This window comes from Numida meleagris, chromosome 4, assembly GCF_002078875.1.
Source record: "Numida meleagris isolate 19003 breed g44 Domestic line chromosome 4, NumMel1.0, whole genome shotgun sequence".
In the NCBI taxonomy this organism is placed as follows: domain Eukaryota; kingdom Metazoa; phylum Chordata; class Aves; order Galliformes; family Numididae; genus Numida; species Numida meleagris.
Genome location: NC_034412.1, coordinates 77136055 through 77157692, shown reverse-complemented (window position 1 = coordinate 77157692; position 21638 = coordinate 77136055). Strand labels below are relative to the sequence as shown.

General features: G+C 35.7%; 1 long non-coding RNA gene across 1 annotated transcript in view; it reads right to left on the bottom strand.

Moving 5' to 3' along the window:
• The window catches only part of LOC110398968, a 22675-nt gene extending 19767 nt beyond the window's left edge, over positions 1-2908 (bottom strand). The window contains exon 1 of the long non-coding RNA XR_002438778.1: positions 2628-2908. This is a non-coding gene — a long non-coding RNA (uncharacterized LOC110398968). The remainder of the gene's footprint in view (positions 1-2627) is intronic.

The window sequence follows — 21638 nt, the reverse complement described above, 5'->3', positions numbered from 1 at the left end:
AGAAACTGGCAGCCTGTGGCTTGGACAGGTACACCCTTTGCTGGGTAAGGAGCTGGCTGGAGGGCCAGGCCCAGAGAGTGGTGGTGAATGGAGTTAAATCCAGCTGGCGACTGGTCACGAGTGGTGTTCCCCAGGGGTCGGTGCTGGGGCCTGTCCTCTTCAATATCTTTATTGATGAGCTGGATGAGGGCATTGAGAGCACCCTCAGTAAGTTTGCAGACGACACCAAGCTGGCAGGAAGTGTCGATCTGCCTGGGGGTAGAGAGGCCCTACAGAGAGATCTGGACAGGCTGGATCTCTGGGCTGAAGCCAACGGGATGAGGTTCAACAAGACCAAGTGCCGGGTCCTGCACTTCGGCCGCAACAACCCCAGGCAATGCTACAGGCTTTGGGCAGAGTGGCTGGAAAGTTGTGTGGAGAAAACGGACCTGGGGGTATTAGTCAATGCTCGGCTGAGCATGAGCCAGCAGTGTGCCCAGGTGGCCAAGAAGGCCAACGGCATCCTGGCTTGTATCAGAAATAGTGCTGCCAGTAGGAGTAGGGAAGTCATTCTCCCTCTGTACTCAGCCCTAGTGAGGCCCCACCTCGAGTACTGTGTCCAGTTTTGGGCCCCTCACTGCAAAAAAGACACTGAGGCCCTGGAGTGTGTTCAGAGGAGGGCGACGAAGCTGGTGAGGGGTCTGGAGCACAGGCCTTATGAGGAGCGGCTGAGGGAGCTGGGATTGTTCAGTCTGGAGAAGAGGAGGCTCAGGGGAGACCTCATCGCTCTCTATAACTACCTGAAGGAGGTTGTAGTGAGCTGGGGGTCGGCCTCTTCTCTCTTGTAACTAATGACAGCATGAGGGGGAATGGCTTCAAGTTGCGCCAGGGGAGATTTAGGCTGGACATTAGGAAATACTACTTTTCTGAAAGAGTGGTTAGGCGCTGGAATGGGCTGCCCAGGGAGGTGGTGGAGTCACCGTCCCTGGAGGTGTTCAAGAAACGTTTAGATATAGCGTTGAGAGACATGGTTTAGTGGGGTTATTGGTGGTAGGTGGATGGTTGGACTAGGTGATCTTGTAGGTCTTTTCCAACCTAGCTAATTCTATGATTCTATGATTAAATATGTGAAAAAATTTCAGGTAAATTCACACTAAGCATTTTCTTGTGTGTTATAATCCACTCCACAGTATTGATCAGAAAATACTAGTAGCTAGATTAAATTCAGTAGCTATTAGATTACATCTGTTTTTTATGCAACAACCATTGTTAAAAAGACTGATATTTGCAACACCTTATAGCCCATGTAGAACTTGGGACAATGGCTACATAAGCACCACAGGGCATGTAATTTCTGGAGACAATACATACCAATTTCTAACTCATGTGCTTTATCAAGCCTCCTAGCTTTATGTAAAGACTGATTACGCTGTAAAGACCTTATCTCTTTTAGTTCAATTTTAAATAAATTGAAAGTTCTTCTGTGGGGATTTTTCTGGAAGAAATTATGAGAATTGTCTCACGTAGAATTACAGATGGTATGAAAAGTACAATTTTGATCCTTAACACAGTAGTGTGCTCAACTAACAGTAATACATTTATCATAATCTTTGTAACTGGAGAAGAAAGATTAGTATGTATTCTAATAATATGCATTTCTGACTAAAAATTCATTATCTGATAGTCTTCTGTAGGGAGCACTTTCAAAAATAATGGAAAAACATTTATTAACTCAATTCAGTCTAATCCTTAACCAGAACGCTTCACTATATTCAATGAAGGCTTCCTTTCAAGTTCAATGGAATCATACGGTCCATTTCTTATATAATCAATTTGGTAATATTACTAACATATAGTATTTTGAGAGAAAAAAGTTAATTAATCTAGTGTTTCAAGTATGTAAAACAAATGTAAAGTTCTTGACACGTTCCACTCAGTCAGTCTGAGTAAGAGCAAAGAAGTCAAGTGACTGTGCTGAGTTCAGGAGTTGTGTACTCCATTACCAGTATACTAGATTTAGACCTAAATAATGGAAACTGTTCTTAAGATTTTTTTATTAAAACCCTGATGTCACTAATAATTACTAGGCTGATACAGATCCAATGCTTGCTAGATATACCATATTTTTCTTCGTTTGGTAAGAAGTTGCAGTCACAAACTTACCACAGATCTGAAAATTAACCAGTTCAGTATGTTTAGAGAAGTTTAATTCTAGGTACATAAAATGATATAACAGTTTTCTTTCTTTTGAGTTAAAAAATAAATAAATAAATCAGTGTAACACCCCCTCTCATACAGCCCTTCCTTCAAACTTAAACTTGAAGGAAAATTATACTTTTAATTTATAGGCACTGTTACATATACTGGATGGGTAAGTTCACATCTGTTTTACTATTATAACAACTTTCTACACAGTATATATCTAGGAGTTTCTGTCGCTATTTGGCATGTCTCATATTTCGAGTTAGATAAGAGCTTGGACCACTTCTATTTAATCACTTAGCTGCTTCTGCATTTCCTACGCATTTTTCTTCTTTTTGCATGGGCTCTGAACAATTCTGGTTGCTTCACTTATGGTGAATAACAGCTAGGTCTCTCCCCTATTCCAAATCTAGTTCCGACAGTATTTGTAATTTTGTAATACTGACAGTATTTGTAATTTTCTTTCAGAAGTTTCTCAGTTTACTCCAGGTTGTCTTAGAGCTCCCCTTGCTGTTGGATGCTGTTATGAGGCAGTGAAGCTTACACTGAAGCTAATGCATGCTATGAGACAGCATTCACGTAACTATTTACAGCATTGTGATGTAACACTGTTACGCAAACCAGAATTCCATACTTAACTGGGGCAAAATTTTTTAACATGCAGTGACAACTACAGTAATGCAAAGTTTGTTTTCTCCAAAGATTTGCAGATTGCATGAAAAACTGCTTATAATATATGATTATTATTTCTATCAAAAGATCGTGATTGTGAAAAATATTACTTTTAATTTCAAAATAAGTATATTCCTACCATGGAAAAATACTCGTTACCAAATGGAATTAAACTACAGGAATAAAAAGGCATTAGTTGATAAATGATAACTGAAAATACAAATGCATTTGTGTAATAATACATCAGTAGGTATGATTTTATTCTAGACTTTTAATAAATTCTCCTCAGCTCATAAAGATCGAAATGTTATTTTTCAAACAATGAATTGCAATTTTTTTAATCATTCAAGTACCATTCTTACTCAAAAGGTTACTAAAATATAAGATTTTAAGCTCTTACAGTACTTTTTAAAACTGAAAAACAATTTTATTCCACAAAGGCTATTATTTAGCTTTGTAAAGCTATTATAAAAGCTGTGCTAAAATCTTTTCTTTATTTAAACAATATATGTCTAAAAATATCATTAGCATCTGTGTGGCTGGATGCCATTTATTGCTGCTGCTAGTGGTTGTAAATATCAAGTCAAGAATATTCTCTATTAAAAAGACAAAATACATTTCAAATATACTACTTTTACAAGTATTAGTCATATCCGACATTATTAAGTAATAAGCAGATCCCAAATTTGAGTTTTATATAACTACTGTCATATGCTATTTTTGAAACTACCAAAAGAGGTTTATGATTTTACTAACTACTGTTATAGCAAAAAATGATTACAGTAGATATAGGAGGAATTTAAGTTTGTGGTTCCTTGTAAACAAGAATTTACATTCACATTTAGAGTACAAGATACTGAGACTTAATTTTTTAATGGAAATGTAGAAGGTCATTACGACTTGATGGAGAGTATTTCAGCGAAGAAAAGCTTTCAATTTGGCTATCTTTGAATGCTGAGCCATTTGCAAGTGTGGCTTTTCACATAAAACAGAAATTAAGTTTGAGGAAAAGAAACCCAATTCCTAAAACACTGAAAATTCTGACCACAGAGCACACAAAAATCATCCTTATCTGAAGATAGAGACAGAATACAGTATATAGTACATTTAATATAATATATAGCCAGTAGATTGGTTTATTGTTGTGATTATGTTTAAAGAATTGAACTTATATTTAAAGCAGTGCTTTCAATCTGCTTGATCTTTTCTACTTCTTCACTACTGCACTGGCACTGAATAAAAAGCAACACCAATAAAGACCTCGTCTTTTATCCATAGAGAGTGATATCCAACCTCAAAAATAACCACCAAAAGAAAACATAAGGTAATAGCACTTGTCATATTTCATTCAGATGTCATGATATAAGAGTACTTAAATTTTTCCGATTTACAGTCACTTTCAAAAGATGTTTTGCTCCTTGTTGCTGCCTGGTACAACAGTAAAGAAGCATAAGTGGAAAGGCCCTGTGGTATGAAGTGACCTGACCTTTCTGGAAAGGTGAATAAAAAAAGCATCTTCATTAGAGGCTGAGAAATAAAGCAACCTGAGACAACCAAAAATTTCAAAAAAAAGTTCTGTATTACTCAAACAAGTCCTATATTTTATTGTACTTGGAAAACAAAAAGTCTTGTCTGTAATGACAAATAACTTCTGTCTCAGAGAATCTATGCAGCCACACATCTGTATGATGACTACATTTATGATACTTATTTCAACAGTAAGCAGCTCACTTCCCTTTGTAAAGGTCTTTTCTTCATTTCATTCTGATATTTGGCTTTTCTTCACATTTTCAGCTGAGTTCCTAGTTTGAAGATAAACATTTTGAAATACATAATATTGACAGATTTTTTAGGGAACATGAATTTCAAATAATTTCCTGGGGCAGCATTATCATTATTAGTTTGCTTTGTTGCTCTTGCTAAATCATTTGTATTATCTCACTGGCTGTCTTTCATTCTAGTTGTTTATTTGAGCCAGTTTACTGTGGTTCAGGCCTACATAACAATGCACAATATTACAAGCTATTCTCAGAAATTCCAGTTTCATTCACGCAAGTAAACAAAGATCAGCTAACTCCACTCTTTAGCTGGTTTAAACAATAACTGTTCAAATGCATCAGCACAAATTAGTAAGTAGTCTTACAGACACGTAAAAAAAGATTTTTAAAAAATTTAGTTCCTATTATTCAAATCATTATTTATGTCTCTAGGCTTACTTAATCTACTTGCCCTGGTTCAGAACGCATTCTTTTCAAGATCAAGATAATAACCAGGACCAATAGTGAAGTGACGGGTATATTCATAGTATTTATTATAATGTTACTTAGTAAGAATTACAGAAGGCTAAAGACTAAAAGCAATACAAGCATGCTGTGTGCCATTCTAACAGCAGGAAAACAGGATGAGTTCCTTGAACTAACCCTTGGCAGAAGACTAGGTAATACTGAAATACTGAGCTGATTACTTAGTTCCTTCCCTCAGCGTTTTATTTTATGCTTGGGATTCCTTGCTTTGCTGAAACAAGAGAAGGACAAAAAGGGAGAACAAAACATCCTGTCCAAAAGTCTAGGAGGCATAGAAGCATCTTCTACCTTTACATACAAGGTGGGAAAAAAAAAGAGGGAGAAGAATCAATTTAATTAATGGCTAATGCATTAGCCTGCTGTCTAACAAGATAGATTAGGAATACTAGTAGTACAACCATATGACCTCTTATTCATTTTTTCAGAAGCTGATCAGGACCAATAAAGGATTTCATCAACAGTATTTTTTCATTCTGAATGACTTTAATTTCAAACAAATGAAGCCTCCCCATTTTGTGTTGAAAATCAATTTATCTACAGAAAATTAACAAAACTTTCAAGAATAAGTAATATTCCATCTTTTTCATATACTTTGTCTCCTACAGTTATTTCAGCATACACCCTCTAATCTTTAAATTTTCTGGAAAGTTTTGCAATAGAAGTTGATGGCTAAAAGATCAAGTTTAAAAAGATTTAGATTACATACATATATCTATTATAAAGGCATATCACATTATTGTAACATTGCTACTTGATTTTTTTTTCCTTTTTACCTCCTAGAACCTCAATCCTTTCTGTAACTAGTTTCATTGTCTGATTACTGCTTCACATTTGCAAAAGTATCTTTTTTGGTAGTAGTGCATAGGATGGACCCATTCCTTGTGCTGTCTCAACACTGTAGGAATTCTTCACTCAGCATAGGCTGATTCAAAATACAAGAAGGAAGATTCTTGTGTAGGCTTTCTTCAGACAAGAGTGTTGATGTGTACAGGAAATACAACAGTACTCACATACCTGCTCTTAGTATTGTATTTTAACACAGAGGAAATACATCAGTGGTACCACATTAGAATAACTTCTTTCCTCCAGTAGCCACTCTGAGTGTAGTGTTGGCAAATACAATGTAGAATGAACAGTGACTTAAAACTAGGCCTTCAAAAAATCTAAACTCTCAGATACAAGTTATTCCAGAGTCACACAGCTAACTTCATCATCTCTATGTACTTCATGAGAAAAAGGAACAATATTAGTCTACTTGAGATATCTGGAGAACCTAAAAAGATTATTTTTAAATCTCATGTTAAAATCTTAATTGGCATAATCCCTATATTGAGAACTCTACTGAGACTCTTTTGATTAATTTATTTTAAAAAAACGTGTATCTACAGTAGTCCAAAACAATATTGTTGTCTACACAGAAATAAACAGCACTCCATTTAGAAAAAAATGTTTTTGCTTGGAGACAGCTTCTGAATGCTCATATGAAAAAATAATCTAAATGATCAGTGTAAACAGCCTTCATTTATTGTCAAATGCACACTCATGAGAGTGCATTCCACCTCTTTGACCTGAAAGTCCAAATTCATTAATAACTGGAAAAGAAATAACTTTCAGTGCTGTCAAGTCCTCATATTGATTTGTTATAAGAGCATGATAAGAGTTTCCCAAAATACATAAATACACTGTTTTCCCTGCAGGCAGTAGGTTTTGCTCCCTTCTTCCCAACCCCGCCACCCCTTCCCAATAATACTCCGGTCTAAATAACTCCTTTGAATTTTTATGCAGGCAGTTTCACATAGGAGAGGCCAAAATTAACAAGTCATGCATTCTGTATAGTACACTTAATGAGACCATTAACAATTTGGAAGCATGTAACCAGAGAGGGAGCACAGGTTTCCCCAGTGTTGTCTATTACGTCCCCAAGGCATCAGTCACACATGCCAGACATTGAAACTGATGAACCTTTTGCTCCTCTAATACATGCACAAAGTAATAGCCGAAGATGCCATGTGAGAAACAGCATTTCATCTGCCCATATGATCTAAGTTGAGATATTAATTATTCCTTTGGGAACTGGCTACAGTGAAATGCACTCTTTAAATGCTACCATGAATATATCAGCTTGAATTTTTAAGATCCAAAGCTAGCAGAATCCACAAAGCTTGCATAAGTAATCATGAAGCTATGAGCAAATTAACTTCAATATATATTTTTAGCTCTTTGGCTATACTCTAAATCCATAAGATCACACGGTAATCATTAAAATAGTAGTTAACTTCACAACACTGACATCTCTAGTTGCTTCCTAAGTACACCATGAATGGAAAAAATAAAAATAATAAACAGAGTGAAAAAAATTGTAAATATAACATTCTTTAAAAAAAAATCTTCATATTTACTTCTTTTCATGAATCAAGCTGGCAACTAGAAGATTGTGCAAGGTCACAGAGAGAAGCATAACCTGTAGTCTCTGGTGATGTTTAGAGCAGAACTGTACACTTGTTCTTTATCTAGTAAAATTGTTTCATTTTAGATAAAGCAAACCGATCCGATCTGAGAAACAGGTAGTCTTGTGATATTAATCCTTCACAGGAAATACTTAAGACTACACAGAACATCTTCAAATATTTAAAAATACTATGCTGAGTGAACAGATTGATTTCACCTCTGCCTCATGCTGCATATTTTGGTAGACTTTTATGATATGTATTCTAATATATGCAAAATCAAGTAGAAAACTGAGTACATATTATACTCTGAAAAAGACCCACTTGGAAATGGAATAATTACTGGAAAATTTTGTTGTTGTTGTTGTTGTGTTTTGTTCCGTCCTTACAAAAAGGAAAGCTTTGTAGTTACATATTAATGTAAATTAATATTACAAATGTGAGTAGAGAGGTGTAAAGATTTATAGAAAAAAATATGGAACTAGGAAGAGATTTTTAACATGGTAGTTTACATCATAACAAATTTGATATTTTTCTTAAGAACGAAAAACAGTGCTTTGAAAATACCTGAACAGTGTATCGCTCTTATTTAAATATGCATTTGGAACAGCCCATTTTAAATATATTAAGGATGCATTGAAGATGTGTGAATGTGTGTTTATGTTGGAAAAGTCTGTTCAGTTTACGGTCAATACTGTAAAGACAAGAGAAACAGTTACTTAGTATGGTTGCCTTTGACTTAATATATTAAAATACAAGTTGGTCATATTTTCTGAAAATGGCCATGTACAAAGGGAAGTTAGTCAATGAGGAAAAAGGTATAGGAATAACTTAACCTGATGAACAATGCCTCCCTCACCTTGAAACAGTACAATGAAGTTAATAGGAAAGATTTAAATATTTTAATTCTACCACAACAAAAATCCAAGACTGTAAACTATTATAGTCACCTTCTGACTGATGTGTAGTTTCTTCTTTGAAGAACTACTAGAGAATTCCTATATTATATCTAAGAAATTCCTTAAGCCCTCCCCCTCATTTTGTTTCACTTGCAGAAACTATATACAACTACAAGTATTCCCATTTGTTATAACAAAATCTGCTGTTTACTATTGATTTTATTCATAGCTTCTGCATGCAACAGCAACCTTACTTCAAGAAGAATATACATTTTTAATGGCTTCAAAAAGAAGATTCACAGATCCAATGCTTAAATCTATTTCAAGACACTTTTGCTCATCTTTTAATATTTAAAGGTCAAGCAACAAATATAATTCAGAACAGTCTGCGTAGACAGAATACTCTCCATTTCTTTAAAGTCTCAGAAAAAGTAATTAAATTAAAGTGAGAAGAGTCAATAGAAAATATTGAATAGCCTGAGGAGATGGAACTTCAAAGAATAACAAGCAACTGCGAAGAGAAGAAACAGGCTTAATAAAGTATTCCTAAAAATGAAGTAATAGGAGGAATATTCCACCCATTTTATTTATAGCATGTACTACAGCAGAACTGAAAACAAAATCAGAAGCAAAAACAAATGATCGTTTTTGAGTTTCTATTATAAGAAAGATTACTAATATTAAAGGCTTTTTAAACATACATTACAGTTTATTCCTGTCAGTTGTTAAGTAAACACTTGAAATTTACATCTAATCATTTATTATAGCAATGATGAGAATAAAGTTCAGAGTGTAGTCTGAGCTTTACAAGTAATGGAGTTTATTCTTTTTTCTTAAACCTGATAAAACAATACATGCTAGCTAACATTCCTGAGGTGATTTTTCCTTACATCTTACACACATGAAGAGGGTGCTCCAGGTGCTCCCAGTTATTTAACTTCAGTCATATAATGCAAGGAGGGTAATGTCAATAGATCACAGATATCCAAAAAGCCTTTCATAAATTCCTTTGCCTTAGGTTCACACATTTATCCACTACTTTCTAATACTCATTGTTTACAGTAAAGTACTTCTGCTTCTTTCAAGCAGACCACACAGTTCTGTTGAAACACACCCTGTGGAGAATGTGCTAAGAAATCAGAGCTCTAGGTAATACACCGCAGTACTCCTGTTTTATATCTATTACACTGCTACATTACTAATGCCTTGAGGTTCACTGGTTGCTACACACCATCCATGACTTAAACCAACAGCAGATAAAGTGAATGTAAAAATTTACTACTCATAAAACAAACAGCAATGTCAGAAGTGTTTTTGAAAGAAATATGTAAAAGAAAAGGAAATTATGTCAAGGTAAATATTCTCCAAAATCTAATGACTTGCTGTGGATTCTTTTTCTACTCACTTTAACCAGACATTCTAACTTAGTGAAGATCATGTTTTAGATCTCACTATTCAAAGACAACTTTCTGGTTAAACATGCAATCTTGGCATCAGTATCATTCAACTATGATCTAGATCTTGTTTTCTAATCCAAGTCTCCTCCTCTTCCCTCCCAGAAAGGATTATTTATCTTCAGTTTATTTAGGATAGTCCTGATAGCCATCAAACTAAAAGTAAGAATCTTTAAGTCAATGAGGATTGCTTTGTCAGATGTCACTTTATCATAGAATCATTTGAGTTGGAAGGGACCCTTAAAGGTCATCTAGTACATCTCCCCTGCAACAAACAGGGACATCCACAGCTCAATCAGGTTTCTCAGAGCCTGGTCCAGCTTGGCCTTGAAAGTCTGCAGGGACAGGGCAGCCACCACCTCTCTGGGCAATTTGTTCCAGTACCTCACTACCCTCACTGTAAAAAACTTCTTCCTTATATCCAGTCTAAATCTTCCCTTCTTTAGTTTGAAACCATTTCCCCATGTCTAAAGAGTCTGTCCCCTTCTTTCTTAAAGCCCCCCTTTTGATACACAAAGGCTGCTACCAGGTCTTCTCCAGACAGAACAGCCCCAGCTCTTTCAGTCTGTCCTCACAGGGGAGGTGTTCCATCCCTTTGGACATGCTCTAACAGGTCCATGTCTCTCCTGTACCACGATCCACACCTGGATGCACTATGCCAGGTGAGATCTCACCAGCTCAGAGTTGAGGGGCAGGATCACCTCCCTCACCCTGCAAGCCATACTACTTTTGATGCAGCTCAGGATACTGTTCTTCTCACCTCTTGCCAAGTTCAGTTCCAGTTGGACCTTGGCCTTCTAGGGAGCGTATAAACAGGAGGGGGATCGATTGTTTGTGAGGGTGGATAGCGATAGGACAAGGGGGAATGGTTTTAAGCTGAGAGAGGGGAGATTTAGGTTAGATATTAGGAGGAAGTTTTTCACACAGAGAGTGGTGACGCACTGGAACAGGTTGCCCAGGGAGGTTGTGGATGCCCCGTCCCTGGAGGCATTCAAGGCCAGACTGGACGTGGCTCTGGGCAGCCTGGTCTAGTGGTTGGCGACCCTGCACTTGGCAGGGGGGTTGAGACTCGATGATCTTTGAGGTCCTTTTCAACCCAAGCCATTCTATGATTCTTGACCCAATCCCAACACAGCCTAGCTGCATCCCTGTACTCCTCCAAGGGTACCTGCCCATGCTTCTACTGTGTGCTCATTTTCTTCTTGCTCTCCAGTTTGACCAGCAGGTCCTGGTTCAGCCATGCCAGTCTCTTGCCTGCCTTCCCTGACTTCCTACACCTGGAGATAGTGAGTTCTTTTGCCCTAAGGAAACCTTCCTTAAAATCTGCCATCTCTGTTCTGTTCCCTTGTCCTTGAGGATAGTTTCCCCAGGAGGTTTTGCTGACTAACTTCCAAAAGAGCTGGAAGTTGGCTTTCCTAAAATTCAGTCAAACAGAGACTGTTCCTATCTAGTTAATTATACCATCAATGAATGAAGGATAAAATGCCACGGAACTGTCTTCACAATTCATTGAGAATCCTCTGTTGCTCCTTTTGAATCATCTCCATCCACTTAGGGGACTTTTTTTTTTTTAATCAGGTGGTCCACTGGCACATACATGACACCAATATCAAATTAGGTGAAATGAATATTATTTATTACAGCCTCTTAAACCTTTTTATAGTAATCAAACACCTGGTGAGGTTTAGGGGCGGTAATCTCCTGCAAAGTATCCTTACCAGCTACTGAAATTGCAATGTCTGAATTACATATGCTAAAATCCAGATGTCAGCTGACAGTTCTGAAACTGTAATGCTATAAGAGTAAAAGAATAGTCCTATAGCTTTACAACCTCCCAAAAAAGCCGTGAATTAGTATTTCAAATACTTCCAACTGGATCTCTTCAAAAATCTCTTGTTCCTGCTTCTTGTTTCCACAAGCTCAAACACTCAGCAAATCAAAGATGCCTGGGAAAAAGAAAACATGATAGGAAACACTTTGACAGAACGAGTTCCTAAGAAGCAGATGTGATAGTGAATTAACATAGAAGTTGACTTAAATTAACTTCTTCTGCTTAATTACTTGTATTATAGGTCCTCATGATATGCTATTAATATCTGGAAGTAATTACATACAGGCTAATCAGTTTTGATAAGTCTACAGATTCCTTATGAGAAAACTTTAGATAAGTTGTAATTTTGCTCTTTAGCATTATTTTGGCAATTCATTCATATGTTAGGCTCTGTATATTAATGGGCAAGTAACAAATAAGCAGTAGGAACAAAACAGAAGATGTAAGCAGATTTAAATTGTCAAAATTATGATTCCCATATACTTTCTTTTCTAAGTATTTAGGAGTGAATTTCTTACTGTGACTGGGACAAAGGTAAAAGGCTTCATTCTGAAGACCAAACCTGATGGTTTTTAAAACCCTAGGATTAACCTTTTCTTTCTGACATTTACCCTTATTGTTACAAATGCAAAGCTGTCTACAAGAAGAGCAAGTAAGAAATCATTACATTAAGAAGGGTAAAGCATTTTATGGAAGAGTTCTATGGTTTAAAAAAAAGGATTAAAAAGAGAATTAAACCATCAGCAAGTACAATCTTCCTCAATCAGCCTCAGATGGGTGCTGTTTCTGACAAAGCTCTGCATGTCTATCACTCCTAAGTATATTTATTAAAGTGAGTATTTTTTTTCCTCCCTGTTTCTGCAATGTACTTACACAATAATTATATTAAGATAGCCTCAAAAGTTAACCCTCATTTCTCACCAAAGTGTCCTATCCACACAGCTTGTGGAAGCTAACAGAAGAGATCTGTGTTACTGTGGAAGAGGGATAAGGAACACAGCAATGAGATCCGGGAAGACTTTTTTGACCTAGCACTCACAGGGAAAGATTTTCCTAATCCAAGCAATTGTTGCTATCTTGAGTAATTTCATTTTGCTTTTTTCATCTTATTGAATATTGAATATCGATAGCAATATTCATACTAAAATTTTCTAACGATGTTGCCCGCTGGTGACAAAACAGAACTAGTCTATTATATTTATTTGAACCTCACATTTATTGATCTATTTTTAATTTTGACTTCAGTTTGATTACTGTAGTGTTATATCTACAATCTATGTTACAAAAGGTGGTATACTGCCTGAACAGATTCCCTGCTAAAGAAAATATAAAAAATATTTGCTCACTTGCAATTTGTTATTAAGTGCTACCTACTTTGTAATATTGCAATATGGGTCATTAATTCTGACAGAGTAGATAATTTGGAAGTTCTTTTCAGTGCTTAACAGGTTAAGCCTTTCACAAAAGAAGAAGCTTTAAATTTCCTAAAACTGTTTTGGACAACCAATGTGTAAAGTAAGCTATATAGGTACTTATAATTTCAAGCCACTGACAGTTCAGTACTTTTTCAGCTGTAAAAAGGGAAAAGAACACTCAAGTTTGTTCAGTAATGGCCAAGTTAAGCCTTTGAATTAAACTGAATCCACAGAGGAAATAACTCAAAGTCTTGCTTTCCAAATATAAAAACAAAACCTTGAAGGCTACCACTTCTTATCTCTCTGGATAAAGTGGATCTTGAAGCATGGTCTGGAACCCAAGACTACTCCTTTCTGTGGAAGTTCTCCAACTACTGATCTACAGAGTAAAAGTCTCATACTTTCTCGATAGCAAAAAAGTCCTAATTCTTGCATGAAAAACTGAACATATTCGATAGAAGCATTTCTCCCATGCCAGAATAATCCCTAATACACTACCTGCTTCAATGCAGGCAATCTGTAGCAAAGTCCACCAAAAACATAGTATTGCATTTGTTAGACTATATTTGTATATTTTTATTTTGCTATTTCAAAAAAAGAATCATGAGTATCAATGATTTTAAAAAGAAAAGGGTTATTTTCTAACAATATATTTTCCTTGAGAGTACAGAAACTTAAACCCACAGAGACTACAGGAATCTTTCCCTTTCATGCTGATGAGACTCTAATTTACAGAGCTGAAAAAGCAGCATACGCTTCATTTCCATCACTTTCTCTCTCACTTTGATGTTACTTCCACTTTCCTCCTCTAATGTATTCACATTCACAGGAAGAGTGCAGCAGTATAAAAGGCTGCTGCTGTTATTTATATCCTTACCTTATAATCAACATTTTGCCATTGGTCACTCCTGAAATAACTTACTAGACTTCTCTCTATTTTAAAAACTTTCCCTTGCAGTTTGCATCTCCTCTCCCCTGAAAACCTGTTAAATGACCGCATGTGAACTACTACAGCATGAAATTATGATATACGATGCCTGAAAATAAGGATATTTCTTCAGTTATCAATGCCTGCATTCTGAAGTACTAATATTTAATTTTCGCCATGCAATGAATTTAATGCAGTGTTGTCAAAGAATCTTCCCTGTCAAGTACTAGTCATTCCAGCTTCTTCAAATAGCCTCAGCACTAAACATTATATAATTTCTAGATCATTTTACTGCTAAGAAAAAGAAAAACACAAAAAGGAACTAATATTATTAGAAAACATCCGACGACTTACACACTACCAGAGCTATTTTTAAATTGGCACAAAAAGGAATAAATATAAAATTGTAGCTTGCAGAAGGCAGAATAGGCATCACTTAGGTCATCTTACACGTCTGCATAATTATGCACTAGACTGTCTGGTCACTCAAGCACAGAGCAAGTTTACAGTCAATGAGCTGGAACCTCCTGATTCAGATGAAGTTTGGCTACGTAATTTTCCTATTAGATCACAATGATGTTTTTCATTTCTAAAAGAACAGTGGAACAATTCTTACTGTATGAGTGGTTGTTGAATTCTCCAGATTCTAATTTATTATTTAATCTTAGCTAAAAATAAGTGTCAGATAAACTACACTGATATCTGGATTCAGTTATATGATTATACACACAAACACACCTGGGGTGGGAAGGACAGTAGCTCAAAAAAGCAGATTAAGAAAGTTTGTTATCTAAGTTAGTAATCACATATTCTTTTTTTATTATTATTTTTATTTTCTGAAAAGGACAAAGAACGGAACAATTAGACAGAAATGCATGGCATGACATAAAAGCATTTTCCACAAAAAAAAAACGTAAGCATCAGCTTAGACTTTGGCTGCAGGTATCCAAAAACAGGTCACCCAGGAGTCTCCCCAAACTGTTACAGATCTCTGCTGATTTCAGTCTGCCACAGTGCAAGCAGAAGTCTCTGCTAACATGCATTACAATGTCAAGACTGCGACTGCAATTTAGATACTTGTACTTCTGGGAAGGTGTCCAGAAGACACAAAATAATGAAGACTCAAACCAAACTAATGAACACTAGAAGAAAATGATGACTGTTTTGTCCCAGCAGACCCAGGTTTTATAATCAAGTTCATGTTATACTTCGAAGTTAGAGAAATTGTACTTCAGGTCTGTCTCAGACACTCAAAATAATAGTGCTGCCTGGATGTTGCCAGGCTATTTCTGCATCAATTAACTCCTTTCATTAAATTAAAACACCAACGGGGACAACTCAGCTGATATAAAAATCTAAGAATCAGAGTAGCTTTTCCCCACAGTGATTTATCTATTACAACTAGAGTAAGCTGTTTCTGTTATAGCAAGCTCAAGAAAACAGCCACTACAAAAATTACAGCTCAGAAGTCTCCTTCTATTTGCCTAGAAGGCTTCATGTTAAAAGAGAAACCTTCTCCTTCTCCCTCCCAAACAAACATACCCCAAATTATTTGAGAGTCATAGAAAAATAAAGACATCTAAGTATGAAATCCATAAAGAAATGAGAGTATTGAGAAGAAAATGTTACGCAACTATGAATAAGAAAAAAAAATCACAGAGTAAGCTTTTGAAGATTACTGTAGGTAAAATGTAATGGGAATGATACTTAATTCTCTCAGAGGTAGCATGCTAAGAAGTATGTTGATAAAAAGGAAAAACAGTAAGAATCAGTGTAGAAATACACTAAATGTATTTGAATCTCACTTGCAGGTTTACATTTTTAGTTTTTAATATGACACCAGAACTTGATGTTGAAACTTTCAACTTTGACACTGAAAAAACACTTGATGAGTTAAATAACCTCTGGCTTTTGCATGTCTACGTTTTCCAAACACTGAATATTAAATCAGTTAATACAAATAATGCTTAAAATCTATGAGATACCTGAAATTCTTTGCTGTAAATATGTAGCATTTAAGTTGTCTAGGCAACTGTCTAGAGCAGATTCACTACACCTAGAACATTTGAGTTAATGTCATCCTGAGCCCTCGTCTTCTACTGCCATCATGAATTTCTTCATGGTCCAAAACACATTACACTTTCCACGGAATAGACATGCATGAACATGAAAAGCCTTCTGTACACCTTGATGATAGTGCAGTGGGAACATAGACCTTTATGCTCCAGTTAGCCTTCTAATTAATATTTATCATGATACATTTCTTCAATGAAGGAAGATCAGGTATATCTCAGTAGAACAGATGAGTAAGTGATCTAAACATGGATAGAAAAATGTTTGTATTCTTTTTGTTCTTCCTTCCCATTCTTTCCTCTTTCAAGAAGTTCTTACCCTTCAGTAAACACAAAACTGAACATGGTAGTGCATTTTGGGTTTTATTTGTTTGCTCAAATATTTTATATTTGCTACCAGTTTGCATTTACCAATAATTGCTACTGTTTTAACCAGCTCCATTTGCTGATCTGCAGTCTTGTGTGATGTTTGCCAATTGCAAGTTTCAGCTACCCTTTACTGTATCAATTGATAATAGACAGATGTACTGAGAGCTGGATAGTTTATTGGTAAGAAAGGAGATTATAAAATGGACAACACAGCAAAAGCAGTAAGTGGCTTACAATTCCCAGGCACTCACTATTTCTATAGTGAAACATATCACGAGATACCCTGTTTTTAGTGGTTCATAGCTTAGATATGCAAGAACTTTAAAATGTGTTATAGTACATATGCCATAAATACAATATTATTAGACATTAGTTTGGCACTTAGTATTAAGAAATTAAAAGAAAAAGCTACATAAGGCAGTAAGCCAAGAACTGTTTCTGAATTAACAACTTCCCAGCAAATACAGTGGACCTGAAGTAGTCTTTATAGAACACAGAACATCATCATTTATAATGGTTTAATCAGCCATTTCTTGCTAATAACACGGGTAAGGCAGTTGATAAGGACCGAGTTTGACTCATTACTAATAAGTTTAAGCTGGTGATTTCGGGGAAAAAAAAAATCTGTATTGTGTACTCTATCACTCTAGAGCGCATACAGTGATGGAGGGTAACAGTGACAGATTGTCTTTACAAGTCTTGTCAGCTTATGTTTTTAGTTATATTGATAAAAAAAAAATAAAGGTCTGAAAAAAAAAAACATATTTGATTGTAATACCTAGAAAACATAGATGTAGTAAGTAAGTTGACTATTTACTTTTTCATTAGTCAACTAAGTTATTTATTTAAGTTGTCCTCTGGGGGGGGAAAAAAAAAGATAAAGAGCCTACAGAATTTTTGTTTTAAAATTAAAATCCTTCTTAGAGAAGTAACAGTCATGTAGGTTCTTACTACAGTAAGTAATGCACTACTGTCAAAAAAAGGGACTGTCTATTCCATCTTTTAATGCCCATTTGTTTTCATACTAGATTTTTAAGACTTGAAGCTAAAATCCTAATTCTAGTCTCACTTGAATATAACGAACAGAAAATTAAACAGAAATTCTACTTTGCTGACTTAAAAGAAATATAGTCCAAAGGATTACATTTAAACTTCACTTTCATCAATTCAGGCTGAAAACAGCTGACTTTTAATATAGCATAGGCTTTCAGCCAAGGCACTCTTCCATGTTAGAAACAGTAAGAACTTCATTAAATTTAAGTAAAGCGAATAAATTTCATGGCTTTTCTGTCCTGTATTAGCATTTCACATGGGTACATACTATATATAAAGAAAACTTCAGTCACCTCTTCCCCATACTTTAAGGTTTTACAATGTAGATGTCCCCTGAGATTATTTACTGGATCATACAGCTGGTAGAAATAAGTCCACAGTTTTCACATGTTCATTTGTATGCTTAGCAATCCACAATAATGTACTGAAAATATGTTCTGGGGTGCTAGCAGCAAAGAGGACTGCTGTAGTGGCCTCTGTGAGAAGGAGCCACATTTCAGACAAAGCCCATTCCAGCTAGTTCCAGAGAAGTCCACAGACAGTATCCTACACAGCTGAGGCCATCAACCAAGCTAAATCTCTGCAGAAAAAATACTTTCAAAAAAGACAAAAAACACCAGACAGAAAGGTGAGAATGGAACAGAAAGTGAAAAAAAACAGGGAACAGCAAGGTCAGAGTATAGGAGATATTCCAGACACCATAGCAGATATCCATACTTAGAGATGAACAGCTATATATATATTGATTTAATCGAATTATTTAACAAAGCTTAATCGTAAGTGAGACAGCTCCTTACGATTCAAGATGGCAAAATATACTTGATCATTTGCTACTTAGAGGGTAGGGTTAAACACACTCATACAGGAGACTCTCCCACTGATTCATGATGTACAGAGCAGATCTCCTTGCTTTCTAAACTCCTTCAACCATAGAAACAAGAGCCTAGGTACAAATTAATTTATTCATAATCCCAGACTTGGTCAGTAATTTATGTACAAAGGATGATATGAGTACAACCAATCCAAGAAATAACCTTAGCAAAACTTAACAAAGCCTCAACAAACTATTTGTGACTTACCAAAGACTAATGAATCTCTTGACATTAAGATGTGAGGGATCTCAGCAGTATAACCCCAACAGGCAACCCTACTGAGAGGAGCTCTATCACACATTCATTCTCATTGCAAGTGAACTGAATGAGCTTTTGGGCTGCTCACTCCTTATGATGTAAAGTGTCTGACTCATAGTCCTAGCTTTTGTGCATGCTCAACTGGCTTTCAGATGTTGGACCAAGTGTCTACCATCAGTTCTCTGAGCACTCATTTTGAGAGAGATTTGTGGTTGTTATCTGCCTTAGCAAGGCAGTAAATGTTATCAGTACTGTTTATCACTGTCTGGCTTAGCAAGGCTTTGGATATAAAGGCCATACTGAAAGAGGAACTGTAGGGGAGTCTCTTGGAGAATGTACACCAAAGCAGAGGAAAGGTGTGAAGAGGAAAGAGTGGTAAACTGAAACCACTATATACTGATCAACTTCATCCACCCAATCCTCCCTTCTCTGCACTGCTTGAGGGTGGGGGAGCAAAGCTGAGTGTGTGAAGGAGAGGAAAGTGTGGTAAACTGAAACCACTATATACTGATCAACTTCATCCACCCAATCCTCCCTTCTCTGCACTGCTTGAGGGTGGGGGAGCAAAGCTGAGTGTGTGAAGGAGAGGAGGGAAGGTGGTGTTTTAGTGTTTGGTTTCGTATTTCACTCCAAATGAATCAATAATTCAATATCCATTTTAATTGACAATGAGTTAATTTTCCCCATGTTAAGTCTGTTTTACCCACAATGGTAAATGAGGATTGATTTTCTGGTCTTTTCCACAACCCATGTGCTTTTTGTTCCCACTGTTTCTTTCTATTTTCTCCCTGATTCTACTGAGATTAAGCAGTGTGCAAGTAGCTGGATGGAATTTTGTCTGTTAGACAAGTATAACCCACCACAAATGGGAATAAGTAAGCTCGAGGCACATCCAGACTATGGATATGTAGTAAACCATCTGCGTAAAAACTGGAAAGTAGAGGCCTCATTATATTTGTGGAAACTCAAAACTTGTGTGGCTGTATGGTACAGTACAAAAACAGCGTTACTTTATATGAAATGTAGGTAAATGTAAAGTATCTAGATATTCTGTGAGCATGAAATTTTAAAGTATGTATTAAGAGACATGAAAACATTGCACATAAACACTTTTAGATCTAGTATCACCTAGACGGAGGAAGAAGTTCATTAGAACATAGTCTAGATTTTAAGGAATATGTGTCACTACAAATACAGTTATGTTAGTATATAGGGAAATAAATACTTTTTAAAATCATATTGTATTTTATGTATCGTGAATTCAGGCAATTGTCAAAATCAATTTTTAAGAATGTATCTTTCAATAAACCTGCATGCAGAGGACAAAAATTACAGTTTCAATTGAACTGATTATGATATAGACTTAAGACAATGTCAGTGCCATCAAGGACTGCCATTGAAACTTTCAGTTGATTTTGCCTCACTGTAAATTATATCTAACTTTTCAGAAGTGCTGTTTTGCTGTCTTCATGCTCACACTTAAAGCTGCCATAACAGTCAGGGTCAAGACTATATTATATAATACTGTAAGGTCATTTACTCTTGAGAAATTGTACAAGCTGCAACAGAGGAAAATGAGCAAAATGTCACATCGTTCATTCTGCTACACCATCAAAATTAGGTATCTGCATCAATGCCAAATGGATCATATATTTCAGTTATATTCATAGGTGTTCTATCACATGTCAAGGATACAAATATCCTTGCTTCTGAACTGTGTGTTGCTATTCCTTAGGTTATCCACCTATACCTGCAATTGGAAGGTTGGCAGTTTGGTGGCAGATAAACTTGTTCATGTACCATAATAATTAAACTTTTCAGCTGAATTGCCATTAATTCTGAATCACATCATAGCCCATTCATCATTATTCATTTGCCTTTTACATTGCTGGCAAGACAAAGCAATCTTAAATCAAAACCTAATAGCAATGACATGAAATGTATTGTATAGTTTCCTAGATTACTTAAAGTCATTTGGCATTTTCTGATTCTGCCTTAGCCACATAGGGGACAGTGCTGTTATAAAAGATTTTATTTCTTTCAAGAATGCTTATATTGAGTCATTTAAATTGAGATGTATATATTAAGGAACTTACAAAGAGTTCAGATCTCAAAAGCAAACAGAAATAACAAAGTTTAAGGAATCCATCTATGTAATAAAATATATATAATATATATTATTAAAGACTTGGTCTCATGATATATTAACCAGACCTAGCAAATTTAAAATTAACTGTCAATAAGCTACTGGAATTGAATTCTTAATGTCCTGGCCAGAGAACTATTCTATAAAATAATGTGGTTCTTCATTTACTTTGAAGTTATTTTATAAAGATCACCAAGAACATGCAGGCCTCACTTCAGCTGAGATAGAGAAATTTAGGTGCCCTCCAAGCCAGATACTTGAGAGATTATTCTATTCTAAAACTCCTCAATGAAGTTGGAAAATATAGAACAGCAATGATTTTAAAAGGGACAAGAGAATTTTACCTTTGACATGGAACTATGGAAGGGGTTAAACTTTATATTCCTCCAGCATTTTATACATTCCTTTGCTGTACTTTGGAAGTGCAAATTTCTATAACAAGAAAATAGTTGAGCTTAAATGTTAAAAAACATTTTTAAATGCTTTGATTATTCAAAAGCTTATATTGTTATGTTTTGTTTCCTATCAGCAACAAAATCTTTCTGCAAGTCTTAGATCGTCTAACAAGGAATTTATAATCACCTCTGGCACTAACGGCCGAGTCACAAAGTGTAAAAGATCTTCATCTCTGCTATAATTGTTTGATATTTCATATCTAGGTCTTCAAACATTTTAATGTTTGAAGCCCTTCCTTTAATTGAAAATCTTTATATTTGACTCAACAACAGCTATTCTTTA